The sequence below is a fragment of the Perca fluviatilis genome, chromosome 11 (genome assembly GCF_010015445.1).
Source record: "Perca fluviatilis chromosome 11, GENO_Pfluv_1.0, whole genome shotgun sequence".
Taxonomy (NCBI): domain Eukaryota; kingdom Metazoa; phylum Chordata; class Actinopteri; order Perciformes; family Percidae; genus Perca; species Perca fluviatilis.
Genome location: NC_053122.1, coordinates 35274408 through 35280135, shown reverse-complemented (window position 1 = coordinate 35280135; position 5728 = coordinate 35274408).

The following is a 5728-nucleotide window of genomic DNA, read 5'->3' as shown; positions in this document are numbered from 1 at the left end:
TGACAGTGTTACCCGCCAATTGCAAAATTCACCCGCATTTGGCTGGTGGTCGAGTGTTAATTTCATGCCCTGGTGCTCAGTATTTTCCGTGGGTGCTCTGTCTATGGTTATGGTCAGTAGCATGCAGCTCTTCAGAGCAAATAGATTCTTGAAGTCTAAGAATTTGTGTAATTTGTCTAAGGTCTGTAATTTATTTCATTAAGTCAATCTGGATAAATGGAATTGCAATGCAAATGCAGGATTTTAAAATACTGTAAAAAATGTATGAATCACTAGTAAATTATTAGGTTTTGCTCTTTGTCTATTGCATTCACTGTTGTCAAACTGGTCTCATAACTTTTAAGACATCTAAATGAAAAGTCCAAATGGTTCCACTTTACTTGAGGTTATGAATATTATTCATGACACCGTCATAAGCATTTGATGATTAAATCTATCTTCATGACAGGCTCAAAATGTTTGACTTTACTTGAGGTCAAGGAAAAATATTCAGGACACAATTACAATGCTGTCATGACAGCCAATGTTAAAAACAACCTCTTAATAACAGTTTAATGTAATGTTTACACATAAAGCTAAATAGTTTATTTAAGTTTGATAATTGTGTTTTTCATCACATATTTATGGTTATGTTGTCTAGGTTAATGTCAAGTTGTCATGACATGACATCTCGGACAATGCTAACTTTGCATTAAAATTGTCATAATTTACCGAATGACACTTAATGACAGCAGTGACGGTATCATGTCAGTCTTATGCACACCCCTTCAAATAAAGTGTTGCCGAGTTTTCATGCATGGTAACATGGATTTCTTAGGAAGATAAATAATAATAATAATAATAATAATAATACTGGCAAAAACAATAGGATCCACGCATCTTCGCAGATCAGCCCCTAATAAAACGGATTTGAATCACCAACTTTAGTCACCTGCAGTTCAAATGAGGAAAAAACCCAGATGGACACCGTCAGAATTTGAAAACAGTTCATATACAACACAGCAACCCCCGGGCCCGGCGGCCCAAGGTCCTAGGATTACTGATAAAAGAACTGCATGGTGGTCAAAGTTCAAAGAGGGCCGTTTTTAATGCTCCTCTACCAAGTCTCAGTCAGAAACAAGCTTATAAACCTATGTTGTAGGGCCTGCTGGCAGACTGAATCCCAGTCTAAAGGCTGATGAGTTTGCTAAAGCAGACCGCTCTGCAACCAATAGACGGAAGTTGGCCAGAAAGAGAAACAGATTTTTCAGTGCTCTTCAAAACATCAATCAGAAGGTTAAAATCCTTTTCCATTTCATGATAAAAACGTACCATTGGTTCAACGATGAACCAAAATACGCACAATGGATACCAGGAGTGAGAGTAGAACGTCCACAAGTTTCTCCAGAATGTCGGCAACCTTGTCTCCGGTAACGCAGTGTGTGATGGCATTAAAAAAACGTATGCCCCATGTGATGTCGTCACCAATGAGTATTGTAGTGGGCAAGAAAAGAGGGATAGGGTGCGTGTGGATGGCTGGTGTCAGGGGAAGGGGGGCCATGGCCACAACACCCTTGGCCGAGGAGGATAAAGCTGCAGCAACCTCAGACGATGGGACGGCTTTCTTTTGGCCGCAAACCACCACCTCAGTCCAGGACAACCGGTCGCTAGTCGTCAAGCAAGAGGATGGATGGATGGTGGGCAGATGGATGAATCCCATGGTGTCGTATCTTGGAGAGGCGCGGAGAGTGTTGAGATCCGCAGGGACTGATCATGAGCCACTTCCAAGCAGGTGGTAAGCAAGGCATTTTTGGTCTATAATTCCTCGGGAACAAACATCTTACCTAAGGTCAGCAATCTCTTTGTTGGCATCCCTGATCAATGACTTGATCTTTCTGGGCCGAAGGAAATCTTCAGGAGGTGTGGAAGCAGCCGAGGTAGTACTACCAAGATCTAAAATCTGTACTGTGAAAATGAAGCTTAAAACTGGGTGAAAGGTTAATTTAAGGCAGGGTGGAAAAAAAAGTAAGAAGGGAAAAAGAGAAAGTACCACCTAAAGCCAAGGCAATACCCAATGAAAGATGCCAGACATCAGGGTGGCACCTCAACTAGTCCATTGAAGGCTCATTGAGTTCAGGAGATACTGGATCAGGGAATGGAAGGGCTATTCGGCTCAAGGAAGACAGGCTGGATGCTAATGATCCCAAGGCTATTGCACTGGGTGGCAGGCTGGGATGCCAACTGGATGCTAGCAGCCCCAAGACTAGCAGACAGGGAAGTAGGCTGGACATCAGCAGCAGGCGTGATGCTAGATAACTGGGATGCAGAAGAGGCTGGAGTGATATTTTCAGGGAACATCATTGAAATATCAACAATTCTAGGGCCTTATGTACATCTGTTGAAAAGGGAACTGAAATAGTTACCCCTGAACGGTTTACCCACTGACTCAGTGTTTGCAAGTATTTCTCATTGTCAGACAAATAAATACACACACATAATAAGATATTATGTTGTTTGATGTTTGATTTTGATGGCTGGAAAGATAAGCATCATTTGTTTGGTTTAGTGTCCAGACAAGAAATTCTCAATCATAACATCTGAATTCCCAGTTGCTGGTCAAAACATGCCTAAATATTATATATTATATAAACAGTCATCTCATAGGCATGAGGCTATCAAATTTTTCACTTGAAAAATTAATAAGAAGACTGCAACTAGTGTCGCTACCACCTACGCGGGTATAAATAGTTATGGCGGTTTCATGACCTCACATATGCACGTGCCAGCTGGGCAGTTACTGTAAAACACACTTTACACTGATGAATGCCCTGCAGGCTTGCAAGCCGTGGTGACCCATGTTCTTAGAGACACGGTAGACACATTTGTTTTTGTATATCTTGACTAACGTTACATTATGAATGTCTTGTATTTATTAAAATTGAATCTGATCTTTAAAAAAAAAAGATTTTAAATTGCAATCCATCAGATTTCACGTCATTTTTGAAACTTCAATTTTTCTCTTTCCTATGTTTACACTGTACATGTAGCTGCAATTATCTGATGCAATGTAGCTAATCCTGTCTTTTCAAATGATCTGTTTAAAGCACTATGAAGTCCTTTTGGCAAGAAGTAAATACTTGTCACAAAGACAAGAAATGTTACACAGGGACAAATATGAATGGCACTAAACTGAAATGGTTAAAACTGAGTTTGTCCCTAGACCTGTACTACGAAGCAAGATTTGACGTTAACGAGGTAACTTCAGGTTCAGCCAACCCAGGGTTTTGTGTATCACGTCGGTGGATCGCTTGTTACCGGGTTCAATCGCCGTGGTAACTTATGCTGAACACCTAACCTGGTAGGGAGCAGGTTATGTTGGAGATTAGAGATCAACCGGTGTAAAAGCACCACCTACTTGACCAATCAATACTTGATTGATAACGGCGTCACCGTTCTTAGAAGATCCGGTGGAGCTTGGCGAGAGAGAGAGGTACGCTCAGAAAAGTTAAAACATTTAGAACACCAACAACCCCGTTAACATTCCCTGATGGGTATTTTTATGAAACATAGATTTTCAGCGAAGGGAATTACGTAAAGGCTATTTGTCGGCTTCGTCTTGCCAATGCCACACATCGGTTTGAATTATGTTTTTATATTTTTTGTTTGCTCTCACGATCGCTTACCACTGCCAGGGTTGCAACTGAAATAATAGGCTAAAGTAACAATAGTTTATGGAAAGCACACGTGTAATTATGGTCAGATCTTGGTCCTGACTGATGGGGAAGTGATATTGATAAGAGTTGTGATTTACGCATTTACAGCGGCTTTTTTTTGCCATCTTTCCTTCCTGTTTTAGGAAGCAGCCACTGTATTGCGTTTTGCCTGTAAAACCGTGTCTGTGTTCTTCATATTTATGTAGAATTATAGTTTGCTCTTATGTAAAATATGTGACTCAGTTAGATGTTTGCAATTGTTCCTGCTGTGCAAACACCGCCTCTTTCATGTGAATGTGCGCGCCGCTGGATTGGAAAACACTGGGTTGATTGAACTAGTTGTTAACCACCATCATGACACATCGTATCGTCAGTGACTTGGTCAGACAGGAAAAATACACAACAAGCAAAAGCTGAAGCACAGGTCTTTCATTTGTTGTTCATCTACAATTTAGACTTAAAGACGGCAAAGCATATCTTCACCTTCTGTATTTGATATTTCACTCAATGAACAGCAGGAACATATTCATTCATTTATCCTTAGACCAAGTCTGATCTCAGTCCCTCCACAGCCTCTCTACAGCATGTTGGTCTCAGAGGAGCCAGGCTGCAGTATCTGAAGAGTTACAATGAGTTTAACTGCTTTTCTAAACCAGGGCTAAAAAAAGGCATAGATCACAGGGTTTAGACAAGAGTTTAAGTAGAACAGATATACTACAAAGGATGAAGAGGCACTGACCCAGTCGTCACCTGCAATCAAGAGACCGTAATATGGGCAGAAACATATTAGGAACACAACTACAAGAACACCAAGAGTCCTGGCTGCTTTCAGCTCTGATTTCTTTGCCTTTGGAGTCACTGAAAGCTGGAGTGTGACAGCTGTAATGTTAGAGCGCATGGCACGAGCCTGAGACACAGCCACGGCAAATATTCTCAGATACAGAGCTATGATGACAGTAACTGGAACAATAAAGCTCAAAACAAGGTCTACAGCTTTTAAGACATAATCAACGACCAACACACATTCTCCGTAGCAGGATTTATACCTCCCTGGTTGAGTCAGGTCATCCTTTACACAGAGAAAGCTGTAGGAAACACAATAGAGCCAACACAAATAAACAGAGTTTAACTCTATTCACAGTGATTCTGCTGGTGTAATGCAGAGGGTCACAAATTGCCACATAACGGTCAACTGATATGAGCACTATGGTACCTATTGAGGCAACGGTAATGACGACAGAAAGATAATTATAAAGAGAACACACAATGTCACCAAGAAACCAGCAGGTTGTATTTCGGATGCTTTCTGCGGGCATCAGCACGAGGCCCACTAGAAGGTCTGAGACAGCCAGAGAGAGGAGGAGGATGTTGGTGGGTGTGTGGAGCTGCCTGGAGGGAAAGAGAAAAGCACCATTAAACCAACAAGTCCTCATATCTAAATGACAAACAAACATTTCATGTTAGTTCTTTCTGAAACAATGGAAACAATCATTCCAAAAATACTTAGTTGTTTTTTTGATCTGTCATACCAACAGGCCTTATTCTGAGCAGTCAGTTTGATAATCATAATATGAGAAGAACAGGTGTTACATTACTAATAAAATCATCAATGGCTTCCCCCAATCATCCCACTAAGCCATGACATTGAGACATCAAGCCAGCATGCACAATACCAGGACCCTATAACTGACACAAAGGGTTCATATATCTAAAACTTCCATTGTTGAGACAATAATCTTAACCTGAAGTGGGAGACTGAGATGATGATGAGCAGGTTGAGAGCTACAGTGAGCAGAAAGATGAGTAGAGCAAACTGTGAATGAGCATCACTTCAAACCAAGGAGATGTCAGCTTCCTGCAGGAGGTGTTGAAGAGTTGTGGAAAGCAGAGCTCTGCTCCGTCCTGTGTCTCCATCATCAGTGGGAGGATGAGAGAGGCCTCAGCTCTCTGCTTCAAACTCTGTCGTACAACTGATTTACCTCTTTCTACTGCTGTCCCCACCCTTCATTTTCTCCCTCTCAGTCTCTGTTGGACAC